The sequence below is a fragment of the Oncorhynchus masou genome, chromosome 17 (genome assembly GCF_036934945.1).
Source record: "Oncorhynchus masou masou isolate Uvic2021 chromosome 17, UVic_Omas_1.1, whole genome shotgun sequence".
Lineage (NCBI taxonomy): Eukaryota > Metazoa > Chordata > Actinopteri > Salmoniformes > Salmonidae > Oncorhynchus > Oncorhynchus masou.
In genome coordinates, this window is record NC_088228.1 from 34,959,575 (window position 1) to 34,977,014 (window position 17,440).

The 17,440-nt window shown below is 42.4% G+C and overlaps 1 pseudogene; it reads left to right on the top strand.

Annotated features, from left to right (window-relative positions):
• The first annotated feature begins 8,433 nt into the window (after nt 1–8,433).
• On the top strand, nt 8,434–17,094 carry LOC135558925 (dual specificity mitogen-activated protein kinase kinase 2-like; annotated as a pseudogene).
• Nucleotides 17,095–17,440: the final 346 nt, after the last annotated feature.

Sequence of the window (17,440 nt, forward strand, 5' to 3'; positions counted from 1 at the left end):
ATTGTGTGGGAACTCTCAACTTTTCAGTAGAGATACTGAACTGTTGATAGTCACAGAAAATGCTATAGAGCTTATATAATTAAAGATGGACTTTGATAACTAACTCTGACTTGTGTGTGTGGTTTGCGCTCATGATTTGGTAAATAGAGGAAATTTCTGTGTGTATTGGTTCCTGACTTCCCTGAACAGTTGCATATCGCGGGGACTATTCAATGCTATTGCAGTCCGCCCCAGGATGTTTTTGTGCTGGTCGAGGGCAGTCATGTCTGGAGTGAACCAAGGGCTATATCTGTTCTTAGTTCTGCATTTTTTGAACGGAGCATGCTTATCTAAAATGGTGAGGAAGTTACTTTTAAAGAATGACCAGGCATCCTCAACTGACGGGATGAGGTCAATATCCTTCTAGGATACCCGGGCCAGGTCGATTAGAAAGGCCTGCTCACAGAAGTGTTTTAGGTAGCGTTTGACAGTGATGAGGGGTGGTCGTTTGACTGTGGATCCGTAGCGGATACAGGCAATGAGGCAGTGATCGCTGAGATCCTGGTTGAAGACAGCGGAGGTGTATTTGCAGGGCCAGTTGGTCAGGATGACGTCTATGAGGGTGCCCTTGTTCACAGATTTAGGGTTGTACCTGGTGGGTTCCTTGATGATTTGTGTGAGATTGAGGGCATCTAGCTTAGATTGTAGGACTGCCGGGGTGTTAAGCATATCCCAGTTTAGGTCACCTAACAGAACAAACTCTGAAGCTAGATGGGGGCGATCAATTCACAAATGGTGTCCAGGGCACAGCTGGGAGCTGAGAGGGGTCGGTAGCAGGCGGCAACAGTGAGAGACTTATTTCTGGAGAGAGTAATTTTTAAAATTAGTAGTTCGAACTGTTTGGGTATGGACCTGGAAAGTATGACATTACTTTGCAGGCTATCTCTGCAGTAGACTGCAACTCCTCCCCCTTTGGCAGTTCTATCTTGACGGAAAATGTCATTGTTGGGTATGGAAATCTCAGAATTTTTGGTGGCCTTCCTGAGCCAGGATTCAGACACGGCAAGGACATCAGGGTTAGCAGAGTGTGCTAAAGCAGTGAGTAAAACAAACTTAGGGAGGAGGCTTCTGATGTTGACATGCATGAAACCAAGGCTTTTTCGATCACAGAAGTCAACAAATGAGGGTGCCTGGGGACATGCAGGGCCTGGGTTTCCAGCCCTGCTCCTGTGTCCCCTCAGATCAGCACATCCTGTCCCAGGTACTGGCATTGCTGGGCGTGTCGGGGACATACTGTTTCCTCTACCTCTTATCCACTGAGCTCTTGCCAACTGTGGTCAGGAACATGGGCCTGGGAAGCCATGGAAGCACGCATAGAAAGCATCCTCTCCCCCTACGTCATCTACATCAGTGGGGGGGGGGGGGTTCGTGTTTGTGTCAGGTATGGAAGATTTCATGCATTAGCAAGAATGAATGTACACTGAACACAAATATAAATGCGTCATGTAAAGTGTTGGTCCCATGTTTCATGAGCTGAAATAAAAAAATCACAGAAACGTTCCATATGCACAAAAAGCTTATTTTTCTCAAATTTTGTGCAGAAATGTGTTTTTACCCCTGTTATTGAGCATTTCTCCTTTGCCAAGATAATCCATCCACCTGACAGGTGTGGCATATCAAGAAGCTGATTAAACAGCATAATCATTACACAGGTGCACCTTGTGCTGGAGACAATGACAGGCCACATTAAAATGTTCAGTTTTGTCACACAACACAATGCCACAGATGTCTCGTGTTTTGAGGGAGCATGCAATTGGCATGCTGACTGCAGGAATGTCCACCAGAGCTTTTGCCAGAGAATTTAGTGTTAATTTTTCTACCATAAGCTGCCTCCAATGTCATTTTAGAGAATTTGGCAGTACGTGCAACCTGCCTCACAACCGCAGCCCACTTGTAACCACGCTAGCCCAGGACCACATCTGGCTTCTTTACCTGCGGGATCATCATGCTGAGGAGTATTTATGTCTGTAATAAAGCCCTTTTGTGGGGAAAAAAATAATTCTGAATAGCTGGGCCTGGCTCTCCAGTGGGTGGGCCTGACTGCCAAGTGTGTGTGTGTGTGGGGGGGGGGGGGGGGTATACATATGTAGGATCTTAATTTGATCTCCCTGTTGGAGACCTGTACTGCAATGCAAAAAATATTTGAGGTTTAAAAGGGCTTCTGAAGTTTGTAATTTCCACTTTGAAATTTTAGACTTAATTTTCCCATTCAAAAAATGTATCAACGCTTAAAACAATGTCCATTAATCATAATCCACAGAGTCAAGGAGTATTCATACCCCTTGACTTGTTTCACAATTTGTTGTGCTACAGCCTGAATTCAGAATGAATGTTTCTCACCCATCTACCCACAATACCTCATAATGACAAAGTGAAAACATGTTTATAGAAATTTTTGCAAATATATTGAAAATTAAATTCAGAAATATTTAATTTACATATAAAAAGCAACACTTCATGGCACAACATCTTTCCCCCATGTGACCTACATGTGTGTATGTACTGACTTGTATGTAACTGATAGATGCACACACACACCTCATGTTAATGTACGTAAATTGTAGTTTTTTTGTCTGTAAGGTCTTTTTCGTTATGAGTCGGACCCCAGTAAGATTCAAATCAAAAACCTTTGCTATGACACTCCAAATTGAGCTTGGGTGCATCCATTTCCTTTTGATTATCCTTGAGATGTCGTTACAACTTGATTGGAGTCCACCTGTGGCCAATTAAATTGTTTGGACATGATTTAGAAAGAAACACACCTGTCTTTATAAGGTCCCACAGTTGACAGTGCATGTCAGAGAGGAAACTCGACCATGAAGGCTGAGGAACTGTAAGTAGATTTCTGAGATAGAATTGTTATGAGGGATGTATCTGGGTAAGGATTAAAACAATTTCGAGCGTTGAATGTTCCCAACAGCACAGTGGTCCCCATCATTGGAAAATTGAACAAATGTGGAACTACCCAGACTCTGCCTATAGTTTGCCGTCCAACCCAAACTGAGCAACCGGGCAAGAAGTACCTTGGTCAAGGAGGTGACCAAGAACCCAATGACCACTCGGACAGCACTACAAAGTTTCTTGGCTGAGATGGGTGAACCTGGGGGGGGGGGGCGCGCGTCTCAGCACATCACCAGTCTGGGCTTTATGGGAGAGTGGCCAGATGGTAGCTATTCCTGAGCAAAATGAACATTGCCGCATGCCTGGAGTTTGCAAAAAAGGCATGTTAAAGACTGAGCGTAAGGAAAAATATTCTGTGGTCTGAAGAGACAAATGAAACTCTTTAGCCTGAATACATAGTGCCTTGTCTGGAGAAACCCAGGCACAGCTCATCACCCATCTAACATCATCCCTACTTTGAAACATGCTGGTGGCATCGTGGGATGCTTTTCAGAGGCAGGAACTGGGAGACTGGTAAGGATGGCAGGAACAAAGAATGAAGCCAAATACAAGTAAATCTGTGACAACCTGTTTCAGACTGCAAGCCTGGGGTGAAGATTTATGTTCCAAGCATGCAGCCAAAGCAAGCTGGAATTGCTTCAGAACAAGAATGTGAAGGTTCTTGGGTGGCCCAGTCAATGTCCAGACTTGAATCCCATCCCATTGGGGCAGCAGGGTAGCCTAGTGGTTAGAGCGTTGGACTAGTAACCGAAAGGTTGCAAGCTCAAATCCCCGAGCTGACAAGGTACAAATCTGTCGTTCTGCCCCTGAACAGGCAGTTAAACCACTGTTCCTAGGCCATCATTTTAAATAATAATTTGTTCTTAACTGACTTGCCTAGTAATTCTGTGGATAGACTTGAAGATTGCTGTTCACTAGCTCATCTATTTTAACAGAGATTGAGACTCTGCAATGAATGGGAGAAATCCAGATGTGCAAAGCTGATAGCCATACCTAAGACACAACTCAAAGCTGTAATCACTGCCAAAGGTGCTTATATAGAGTCATTGGTGTGAATACTTTTTGTAAAATAGATTTCTGTATTTCATTGTCAATAAATTTCAAATCTTTTCACTTATGGTATTGTGTGTAGAAATATGTATTTTATCCATTTTGAATTAAGGCACAATGTGGAATAAGTCAAGGGTTATGAATACTTTTTGAAGGCACTAATAATTCACATTTCCTGTTGCTGCAGGATTATTTTCCTACTATAGCAAACTGGCTCAAATGTAAGATCCCACATCTGTAATCCAACTTGATCTTTCTGTTTTCAGGAGTTTACACCACAATCCTGCTGTACTTTTTGGTATAATCCGCCTCTTCTCTGCTGGCCTGTCTTCTGCTTCTGGACACCATGGATTGTCAAGTCCAGATTGTCACATGGTAGGTCATAAGTGGGACATTGAACCATGGTACTAATTTATCTACAGTCATTGTAATATTTGTCAGTGGTTGTCATGAACTTGAAGTGCAGGTCAACTTCTATAAACATTTTTATGGTCCACAGTTAGTGCCATATCACTAATGTCGTGTGCCATATGATTTTGAAAAGGCAGAATCCAGCTAGCACATCTTGTTTCCTTGGAAGTTGTGGGAACATTGGTTGTGGCAATGAAGCCATACCTTTCCTAACTGTTAAAATGAAATGTTTTTTAAACAGTCTGAGAACAGAAGTGAAAATGTTCTGGGAACATTAATTTATAGGTTTTTTGCTATGGTTCCTTAAGTTTTCCTGTGAGGTTTTAACACTCTGAGAACAGAAATGATAGGCTATTGAGGTTTTTGTAAAACTTTTGCCAAATGTTTCAATAAGACTTTTAATAACACTGCTAGCATCTTGGGTAAACCTCTATTTTTATCCCCAAGCACCGATGGGACATGGAAATTAATTTCACTAAGCTTTCACAGATAGGGCTCGACCTTTGCAGAGCACATGCTCCTTTGCCCTACCAGTCTCAAGTGCCCTTTTCAGTGGTATAATTTCCCAGAAAAGTGAGTTACAGATGCACAAACATAACTTCCCCTATTACTGTAATGGTGAGGTTAGCATGTCTTGGGTTTATGATCAGGAGACCCCTCATTCAATGCAGGTGGGGCAGAGCCCCACATCTTTTGCAATACATGTATTATGGCAGCTCCCAAATGCAGGTGATTCAGCCTAGCTAGTGCTTTCGGTGAAGCGAGCCAGCAAAATAGGAGCATTGCGCTGTGATTGGCTCAGTGTTTTGTCACTCATGGACACTACGTCATCGCTAAATTTAAGCTTTAGTAAGGTTAGACATCCAAAATGTCAGCCCTTTGGGTCCTGCTATAGTTATATTACAAGTGCTTCCGAGAAGGCTCGGTCATTGGCCACACAACGTGATTTTATCTACAGTAGCTTTGCTTGAACTGATCATGTTAGCTAGCAGTCATGAATCATATTGACAATCTACTGGCAAATCCTTTTAATTGTCATATGAAGAGGCATCGCAAATTCAACAATGAGGAGTTTGGGAGGAATCCGTGGCTAACTGAAAGCATTGCAAAGCAACAAATAGCCTGCTATTCAATGGCGTGGCTGTTTTTGAGTTCCCACCATGGCATTCTCTGGATTTAGACTTTGACAAAATTTGCTGACAAAGGACTGCCGTGCCACCTTCATGTTTAAGTGCGCACAAGCCAAGGTGAGTCCAAAAAATGTATTGTATGCTACTACATAAATAGTAATACTTAGCTACAGTATACATAAGTGTGTTGTAAACTGTAGTAGTCTGTGCCGCACCCTAATAATTTAGTGTATTTTCACTTAATTTTGCTTAACGTCACTGTTGTGACTTGGTGGCGCTACCTAGAACTTGTTTTTGAGATGTCATCTAATATTGTAAGCGCTTTCACTTATTTATCCTACGATTCTGACCTGGTGTACAGGGAAAGTACTTTAAGAGCAGCCCATGTTCTGCATTCTGTCGCTGTACATATCAAAAGTGCTGAACAGTTATATTGACTACGTCTGTCGTCGCTTGTTAATGTCCTAATCGAAATTACAGAATGCCTCATCTGCTCATCGCTCCCTTATGCCATAGTTTTGTTCATCTCATTTGCCAGGAGAAACCACATTTGTCAGTCACTAAACTGTTTCGCTACCAGACAAGGCTCTACTGGTAGCCAGGTGTAGGGATTCACTCCATTGTACTGGAAAGAGGCCCCAACAGTTTATGGGCACCGCTTGTCGCTATTATAGTGCAATTTTACAAGTTGTGTTATTGCTGGCATGCATCTGAGAATTTAAGTTTGCCCCACCAAGGTTTACATGCTAAAATTGCCACTGGTTATATTTGTGCGTCTGACTTTCTCCATTCACGATTCATTCAAGATTATCCGTAATCATTGTCGCATGCACATTCTTTATAAACATTCTTATTGACTCAACTGATACATTTACCATTTGATTAATATTGGGCATAAAATCTGAAATGCATCCAACATGTGTAGTTGCAAGTTTGATGTCATTGCCTGCTATGCATAGGGGACCAAATATTTTACCTTTTAATACATGTGAATTTGTCCCAATACTTTTGCTCCCCTAAAATGTACGAAGTATTGTAATTTCTAAACGGTTAACCTGACATGGTGAATTAAAGCTGAGTCTGCACTTAAACCTCAGCCATAGTTTGGATTATATAGCAAAAGGAAGTGCTTCACTGTCTCAATAATTATGGAGGGCACTGTACACGGCAACTACATTTGTAAGCATGTGACTAAATAAAAATAATCATGGGTAAGCAACACCTGGGCGGAGGAACACTGCCGCTGTCATTTTAGTTGTACCTCCAATCAAATCTTATTTGTCACATTTTTATTTACCACAAAGCCCATTGAGACCCAGTCTCTTTTTTGAGGTAGACTTGGCCAAGAAGGCAGCAACATTCAGTACAGTACAGAATTGAAACAGTCAACTTGATCCAGCCTACTTAAAATATTTTTTAAAAGCATTTACAAAGTCTCCCATCAATATTTTAAATTATTTCAGTTGCATTAACATATCTAGGATGAAGCATGGATTGTAGACTATTCCATGTCAAGAGAAGGCAGTCTTGCCTAATACTTAAAGTCCCCAGGACATTCACAGTATCAACCACCCAGCAGACTGGGAACTGCTGGTGGTGGAGACCAGACTTGAGGGTATTTAACCAAAAGGGCTTTGTAGATTTTAAAAATCAAATGGCGACACGAGGACTAGATAGTGAATAACTAAATAGCATGGTTATATACCGGGAGTACTGAGTGGAGGGATAAAGTAATTGAGGTAGCTATGTATGTATAGGTGAAGTGACTAGGCAACAGGATAGATGCTAGGTAGTAGCGTGCTCGTGTGTTTATGGGCGTACTGTATGAGTGGCGAGTCAGTGCTAAAATAAAATGGGTCAATGCAAGTAGCTATTTTGCAGTCTTATGGCTTGCGGTAGCATAGCCAATGTTTATCATTTTAATCTTGGAAAAGAACCTTAAACTGAGAATTTGGACCACTCTCTCCACTGAATAGCAAGCTAGTCATTGCTTTGCAATGCTTGCAGTTAAACACTGATTCCTTTTTAAACCACTCATTGTTGAATATGCGATTACCAAATTGCGTAATTGTTTTAGCTGAGCACCATGTTATCTAATTTATTTTCTCTTATGAGGATTAAAAGATTGGTCAGTAGGCTGTCGACTTGATTCATGACTGCTAGTTAAGACTTTGACATGATCAATCAAAGCTACTGTAGATATTTTCTGTGGCCAATGACATTGAGCCTTGGATGGGCACCTTTTAATGTAACTCGATGGCACCACCCAAGGGGCTTGAATTTGAGTTCGACTCTTAGATTTGGCAGTGATGTAGTGTCCCCATGAGTGAGAACTGAGCCAATCACGGTGAAACTAGAGAACATTACCAACCCCTAGTGTTTTCCTCTGGCTGCCCCTCAACAGAAAGCATTGAGCTAGGCTGAAACACCTTCATTTTGGCGCTGCCTTCCTGTTTGTATGGTGGCTTTAAGTCATTAATATATTTTTTACCTTGTTTGTGACACTGCCTCACCTGCCCTGAATGACGGGTCGCCACTGAACAGCAACAAGGCACCCATCCCATGGTTTGATATGGCCGATAAACCATGGCGAACAGCTGTATTCAGGTACTGTTACATCATACGTAAGAGTAGCCCTGGTACAGTATTTTGGCCACATACCATAACCCATTGTACCTTTAAGGGCGAATTATGTTCTCTTGCAACATATTCAATCTTTTGTCAGAGTTTGCATGAAGTGTTTGTAACCGAGTTTTGCTTCTAACGTCATTACATAATCCTTAATTGGCGCGATAACGTTAAGTAGAAAGTGTTCATTGTATAAATGTAGTAACTTTTTAGACCTTTTTGAGCAGGTTAAGTGATAATTGTAGTTTTAATAGGACCTGGCCAAATTTAGCCACGCCCCCATTCGGTGTACCGAAAACCCGGCAGGAACGGATTCATTTATTGGTTCTTACGTTCTGTTAGGTTTAGACGGTTTTGACGAGGACCACAGTGGGTGTTGGCTAGTTAGCTAACGTTAGCTAAAGGCATTTGGTATGAAAATGTGCCTGTGGTCCCAATAAATGTAAGCTTGTGTTGCTAGCTAACGTTGGTCTTGGTTTTTATTTTTACCCCCGACTTCGAGAATTATTTAAAATTAGCTAACGTTACTTGTCTTAATGGTTATTGCTTTGTTACCATAATGTTAGCTTGCTAGCCAGTTGATTGCTAGCTAGTGCCTGTATGCCAATAATTAGCTAATTTATCCAGCCATTTTAAAGTTAACACATTAGCTTGGTGAATTCGACCAGATAACAGACAGCTTAGCTAGCTAACCACCTTGTCACCTGTTTTGATAGATGCACAGGCTAGTTTGATAGCTAGGCAGTCAGGTGGATTTTTGGATTGTTTGATCATCAGATGGATATTTGGGATCAATAAGCTTTACGCTGTTTAGGAGAAGCTTTATTTAGCGATCAAATTATTCTCAAACATGGTCCCCAAAAGAAGACCAGTGTCCCTAAACATCACTCCCACTGGTGGAGGATTCGTCCACCTCTACGACCATCACTGCTGCCTCAGAGTAAGTGTAATTGCTTAGCCAGCTTGGCTACTGTTCAACAGATGCACTTCAAGTCCCCCTCTACTTTCAAAGTCTTAACCGTGAGCTAACTCATCCTCCATCCCTCCCTCTCAGGGCTAACCTGGAGGCCCTACAGAAGAAGCTGGAGGAGTTGGATCTAGATGAGCAGCAGAAGAAGCGCTTGGAGGCTTTCCTTACCCAGAAAGTCAAAGTGGGCGAGCTGAAAGACGATGACTTCCACCGCATCTGTGAGCTGGGCGCTGGCAACGGAGGCGTGGTCAACAAGGTGTGCCACAAACCCTCGGGCCTGGTCATGGCCAGAAAAGTGAGTGGCGTGAATGCCGTTGCCAGTATGTGCTGTGGGAACAATGACAAAAGAACCTGGGGAGCTTTGTTCACATTGCCCTAAAAAAATGGAACTGAACTGTGAAATTCAAGTGACCTGAACTCAGACCACCTCTTGAGATGGTGTCAGTTTTGGTTTGCTTCAGGGGCACTTTTGAGTGTTCTGAGTTCCTTTGGTGTGTACTCACTGCACACACAAAATAAGCAACCCACTGAGTTCACAATTGTCTGAATGAGACCAAGTGTGACATCCTTCCAGATCTAAGAATGTTATCAGATTGAGGGGAAGTCCACTTGGACAACCAGTGGTTTAGATGGCATAACTCTGTTACCATGGAGTTGCACCTGAGACTGATTTTTTCAGTTTAAAATGTATGCCAAACAATTGATTTCAAAGTTTAACAAACCATACAACTCTATGCACAAGGACTACTGTAACAAATGTACTGAACTGTACAGATGCAACGTTTGGTAATGGAATTACTGTAAAAGCTACCTCAGTTAACCTTTGGCAGTAATTCTGTTACCAAACTGCATGTGTACAGCTTGCCCAGTACATGTTTTTGTTAGTTGTCCTTGTGTGTAATGTTCTACGGTTTTGTTCAACTGAAATCAATGATCTGTTTGGAATAAATTGAATGAGTCTCCATGGAAATTGCCTGTAGCTTATCATATTGCTTACACCTGTCTGATCCTTATGTATTTAGAGTATAGGGGTTGGTTATTTTATTTCAGACTAGACGTGTCATGCTAGTGTAACCAGTGCGAAATGGCTGGCTAGTTGGTGTTTCATGCTCGCTCAGACTTTGAAGTAGTTTCCCTTGCTCAGCAAGGGCTACGGCTTATGTGGAGCAATGGGTAATGATGCTTCTTGGGTGACTGGTTCAAGCCCAGGTTGGGCCAAGGAGAGGGACTGAAGCAACACTGTTACAATAAAACAATTAGACGGCCATTTTGATTCAAAACCAGCCTTGGCTACTAGTCATGAGACATAGCTGTTTAGATTTTGTATTGTATTCATCCCTCCTCCCTCTCCTTAGCTGATCCATCTGGAGATCAAGCCAGCCATCAGAAACCAGATCATCAGAGAGCTACAGGTGCTGCTTTTGTGATTTAATGATTTAACTTCAAATATACCAAAATGTAGTACTCAACAATGTTAAAGGTTTAATTCACTGTTAGGGATGTATCAATAATTTAGTCAAATCTGAGCTAAATAAGGCTATTCCCCTGTTTGTAAACCCCCCGCTCTGTCTCCCTCAGTTGCTACATGAGTGTAACTCGCCCTACATAGTTAGTTTCTACGGGGCCTTCTACAGCGACGGAGAAATCAGCATCTGCATGGAACACATGGTGAGGGAGGGGGAGAGAATGGGGGAGGGGGTGAATTTCAAAAACAAGGGAAATATTTTGCGGGAGTAGGGGGAGATGCAATGCATTACACAGAGGCTTACATGCTCGGACCTTGCCCTACTGCTGCCGTGTGGTTGTGAGTGGCTCTCCTCTCTCCCTACAGGATGGAGGCTCCCTGGACCAGGTGCTGAAGGAGGCAAAGAGGATCCCTGAGGAGATCCTAGGGAAAGTCAGCATTGCTGTGAGTACCAGCTACATAGCCTAAAGATGGTGCCAGTCAGATGGCTAGCTTTCCATTGCCTTTTATATTTTATTTATGTATTTTTGAGACTTACCCCGAACCGTTTTGTTGTCACAGGTTCTCAGAGGGTTAGCCTATCTACGAGAAAAACACCAGATCATGCACAGAGGTACATGTTGATTTGTTTTGCAGTTTGTTTTACATACTACTGTATAGTTGTCGTTAGATCTGTCTTGTATGTAGTTGCCCACACTCACTGACATCCCATCTGTCCCCCAGATGTGAAGCCCTCTAATATCCTGGTGAACTCTTGTGGGGAGATCAAGCTGTGTGACTTTGGTGTGAGTGGACAGCTCATAGAATCCATGGCCAACTCCTTCGTGGGAACACGCTCCTACATGTCGGTGTGTACACCTCTCTGTGTACACCTCTCTGTGTGCATGTAAGCCTCTGTGTAATCCATTTATCTGTCTCTAACCAACAGCCGGAGATATTGCAGGGCACCCACTACTCTGTTCAGTCTGACGTGTGGAGTATGGGCCTGTCTCTGGTGGAGCTGTCTATCGGCCGGTACCCCATACCCCCTCCTGACGCCAAGGAGTTGGAGACCATCTTCGGACGGCCCATCGATGGGTCCGAGGGAGACATGCACAGCAGCACCTCACCCATAACCTCCGGGGGCAGACCTGCCAGCAGTGAGAACAGTTTCTCCTCCAGATGGTTAGAATGAAGTTATTTGTACAATTGATCTCTGTTTCGCTGTCTTGCAGGCGATGGGCCTGTGATGGCTATCTTTGAGCTGCTGAACTACATTGTCAACGAGGTGAGCATTGCTGAGGAGACCACCCCCTCATGGCCATAGAATACAAATGATTGTAATAGACCGTTTGGCACTAAGATATGACCGACTCTATATCCAGGGCATAGTGTATAGATGGGCTGTTTTTATTCTGTTAATCTTGTTCCAGCCTCCCCCCGAACTGCCCCATGGAGTTTTCACTTCTGATTTCCATGACTTTGTGACTAGATGGTGAGTCTCCCTCAGTCTGAATGATTTAAAGAATACAATGTCTTGATTTATTGAATTGCATTTATTTGGGTAAAAACGTATACAACGAAATGCAATAAATTCCCAGAGGATGGCGCTTAACCCTTTACACTCGAGGGAATTGGCCTATATGGATGGGGCTAAATTGAAATGTTTGTTACAGAAATATGAAATGCATAAGCATGGTAGCAATTAAAAGGGAACAGTGGAGAGTATCGGACCGTTATTAGATAAGTTGAGGACACAAAGGTTCACCTGACAAGACGGAGTCCAAACAATACACTTTGATTTTGCATTTGACCTTTTATTGTACTTTTCGGCAGATTTGCTGATAAGTCTGAAAATACTCTGGATACGTTCAGTAATATAAGAATATGTGGGGTAGATGCAACATGTATGAACTAGATATATTTTGCAAGTGTTTGAAAGAGGACTAACTGGTGTTCAAGTGGCCACAAACCTCAAGTGTGCGCAGTTAAGTTATAAAATACAGTTTTAGGCTTTCGCAAGGCAATTCAGAGGCACCAATGGTAATTTTGGTGCGCTTAACAGTCATGTGTGCGTGTTCCGCAACGAGTTCTCTACAACTAACAGGCTCATTCTGTTCAAAACCACCCTGGGTAATGACACATCTTACCACTGTATATCAAAGGTCATTAAACATTGATACTGTATGACATGAGTTTGATACGGGAAAAAATGGGAAGTGCACATTTGGACTTGCATGACATCAAAGATGGTAATCCTCAATGTCATCTTTTAAAATAGTCTTAATTTACAGCATTTCCCTCACTCGGAAAAAGCATTGTTGAAAAGTTGCCCAATTAGTGGGAGGGATGGGGTGACTCCTTGTCACGTGCGGTGCTCAAGTTCATGAAGGCCGTCAGCCAAACCCCCTATAGTGCAGAGCCTGAGCTGTCATTTATAGCATGTTCCTGTACAGCCACTGTTCCAATTTTAGGTGCACATCAGGGCCCAAATCTGCAATTTTCAACCGGTGTATAAGGGTACGAGTAATGTCACACTTGTTTCCAGAGAGGTCCTCAGCATTAGATCTAACTTTGTTAGATCTGACTACTATGATTTTCTTGTGCTTCAGTCTCATGAAGAACCCAAAAGACCGGGCTGACCTGAAGATGCTGATGGTGAGTTTTGTGCTTATCAACTGCCTGACTTATAATAACCTGGGAAATTGGACAGATTTTATTGACATGCTGATGCCACAGATGTAGTTTTGTACTGAGCCATGTATCTGTTTCAGAACCACACGTTTATCAAGCGCGCTGAGGTAGAGGAGGTGGACTTTGCCTGCTGGCTCTGTAAAACCATGGGGCTGAACCAACCCAGCTCTCCCACATGCACTGCAGACTAGACACGCATGCAGTGGCCTGTGGACACAAGCAGCCTCCACAACCATATGTATACAAACACACTTTCCTTGTCAGCCACCTTTCCTCTCAGGTGATCCTGGTATGAACTGGCCCTAGTCAGTCACTCTCCTGTCAGAAACAAGCCCACAGTTTGAACCGTAATCAACATTGCTTCAATGGTGTGGTTAGGGCAACCCCTCACTGTCAGATTCCCCTATCAGACTGTCAAAGCGGTCTGGCTGTCTGCAGTATCAATAGTGTGGCATCAGGGAGCTTCATTACCCTGGACGAGCAGACCTAAGGTGTAAAATGGGCCTGGTCAGAAGTAGAGGCTTTAGATATACCCATGCGGTGAACTCTTAATTCACAATTTACACAGTTGGCACCAAGTTGAAATTTATCTACATTTCCTTCAGAAAATATTCACATCCCTGAATTTAAAATGGAGTAAATTGAAATTGTCACTTGTCACACAATGCCCCATAATGTCAGTGGAATTGTTTCTCAATGTATTAAAAATGAAAAGCTGAAATGTCTTGACTCAAGTGTTACACCCTTGCCAATGGTTTATCTTTATTTTTTTAAATGACGATCAAAGAACTGAGATTAACATAAATGAGAGAAGCCGCTACAGAATTAATTATACCAAACATGCATCCTATTATCAGTGAGGCACTAAAGTAATATTGCCAAAGTGGCAACGAATGTACTTTTTGTTGAGTACAAAGTGTTATGTTTGGGGGAAACCACATCACGGAGTGCCACTTCACATCTTCAAGCCTGGTGATGGCTGTATCTCTAGGATGCTTGTTGTCAGCAAGGCCTTATGTTTTTTAAAATGTATATTTAGGCTAAAAAGAAACAATATAGCTAAGCACGTACAAATCCTAAAGGCAACCCTGGTCTGCTTTCAAACAGACATTGGGAGACAAATTCACTTTTCAGCAGGACAGTAACCTAAAACACGGCAAAATCTACACTGGAGCTGCATACCAAGATGACATTGAATGTTCCTGGGTGTCCTAGTTTTGACTTGACTCAGCTTAGCTCTATGGCAAGACTTAAATGGCTGTCTCGTGGTGATTAACACTTTTTTTGTACAATCCAGGTGGCAAAGCTCTTAGACTTACCCAGAAAGACTCACAGCTGTAAATGCTGCCAAAGGTGACTAACATGTATTGACTCGTGGTTGAATACTCAACAACAAAACAAAATGCATTTCTTCCACTTTGACATCAGTGTTTTGTGTAGCTCAATGACAAATCTATTTTAATTCCACTGTTAAGTCAAGGGGTGTGGGTTCTTTCTGAAGGCACTATTTTGCATTGCTGTAACACCAGAACCATTTGAACAGAGGTTACAGAGATCGGGATACTTGACATCACAAACTAAGCGAGACCTATTTCAGCTTCCTGAGTATGTAAACACAACTGCACTTCTATTTTTCCCAAGATCATCTTATTTTGCTTTTCAATTACATTTATCAATCACTCTGTACGAGCAATAACCCAAACATGGGCCACCGCTGCAGTGTATATTGGTCTTTTTTGCCAGGCCATAAGTATTGTTACAATCATGATTAGGAGTTACTCATATGTATTGACATGTACATTGTATGTCTTCACATCTCTGAGTATGCATATTCAGCAGAGGCTGGTGGGGGGGGGGGGCTATATGAGTATCGGCTCATTGTAATGTCTGGAATGAAATACATGGAACGGTAAACATATGGAAACCACATGTTTGACTCCATTCCATTTAATTCCAGCCAATACAATGGCCTGTCCTCCTAAAGCTCCTCCAACCAGCCTCCTCTGATATTCAGATATGTTAAGCTTATATGCATACTGTACATCAGTTTTTATTTTTCTCTTTCGGTAGTTTGAGTGAGTGTTTGTGTCAATGAGATGTGGGATGGCATCCTGTCCAATTCTTTCACATCAGTGAAGTTAAAGGAAATTATACTAGAAGAGGATGCCATTAGACTAGTGAGATGCAGCCCTAGTGTCTGCGTCCTGGCCAGGCTCCCTCCATCCCTTTGGCTGTAAGAGAGATGCATGCCTGACCAGTGTTGGGAGATGAACACACCTTAACCAGAGTAATTTATATCTCCTAATAGTGTTTCCCAAGTCCTGTCCTCAAGTACCCCCAACATTACACATGTTGTACACATGTTTGTTGTAGCCCCGAACAAACTCGCCTGATTCAACTCATTGAGGGTTGTGGGTACTCGATGACTGGAGTTGGGAAACACTGTCGTAATATAGACTTGAGTGTACAAAACATTAAGAACACCTTCCTAATATTGAGTTGCACCCCCTTTTGCCTTCAGAACAGCCTCAATTCATTGTGGCATGGTCTCTACAAGGATGCTGGCCCAGGTTTGGGTGGTGGACCATTCTTGATACACAAACTGAGTGTGAAAAACCCAGCAACGTTGCAGTTCTTAACACAAACCTGTGCATCTGGCACTTATTACCATACCCCGTTCAAAGGCTCTCAAACCTTTAGTCATTACCATTCACACTCCGAATGCCACACATACACTATCCATGTCTCAAGGTTTAAAAATCCTTCTTTAACCTGTCACCACCCCTTCAAAACAATCAAATTGTATTTGTCACATGCGCTGAATAAATAATGTTAATTAAAATAAAAGTTATACAAAATAACAATAATGAGGCTATATACAGGGGGTACCGTTACCGAGTCAATGTGTGGGGGTACAGCTTCGTCAAAGTAATTTGTACATGTAGGTAGGGGTAAAGTGTCTATGCATAGATAATAAACAGTGAGTGGCAGCAGTTGTAAAAACAAAGGTGGGGGGTGTCAATGCAAATAATCCGGGTGGCCATTTGATTAATTGTTCAGCAGTCTTATGGCTTGGGAGTTGAAGCTGTTAAGGAGACTTTTGGACCTAGACTTGGTGCTCCGGTACCGCTTGCCGTGTGGTAGCAGAGAGCACAGTCTATGACTTGGATGACTGGAGTCTTTGACAATTTTTTGGGCCTTCCTCTGACATCGATTAGTATATATAGGTCCTGGAGGCAGGAATCCAGTGATGTACTGGGCTGTATGCACTACCCTCTATAGCGCCTTACAGTCAGTTGCCAAGCAGTTGCCATACCAGGCGGTGTTGCAAGCGGTCAGGATACTCTCGATGGTGCAGCTGTAGAAGTTTTTTAGGATCGCGGGACCTATGCCAAATGTCCTGAGGGAGAAAAGGCGTTGTCGTGCTCTCTTCATTACTTTCTTGGTGAGTTTGGACCATGATAGTTTATTGGTGATGTGAACACCAAGGTACTTGAAACGTCATCTACACGGATTAAAGTGGATTTAACAAGTGACATCAGTAAGGGATCATAGCTTTCACCTGGATTCACCTGGTCAGTTTGTCATGGAAAGAGCATGAATTATTCATGTTTTGTACACTTAGTATACAGCAGGGCATCGATCTGCCATAAAATAAGTGTGTTTCTGTGTCCTGGGGTGGTCGAGGGCCTTTCACTGATTTCTTTGCTTCTCTTTGTGTATTTCTTCTCAACAATGGTTTAAAACTATGGATGTTTTGTACCATGTCAAAAACATCAAAAATGTTTTCATGCCATAATTGTCAATAAATTATATGTATTATCACAACGGAACACAGTCTCCTTATTTTCTATAAAACGATTGAAAGCAAATTCTGAAGGGATTTTTCATTCATGGCATGACATGAACTACCGGTATCCTGGGGTGTATTCACTAGGAATGAAACGGGGAGGGACCTACCTTAATCTGTAAAATAAACTCTTGTTTCGGTAGCAATATTTTTGCAACTGTTTGCTAAATTGTGGTAAAACACTCATGATACCACTAGGGGGAAGTATAGCAATTCAGAGGCGCTCAGGGTAGAAGTTGCCCTCAAGCACAGATCTAGGACTAGCTTACCAAGAGGGAAAACAGCAAACCTGACCTTAGATTAGTGTCTAAAAACAATTGTAT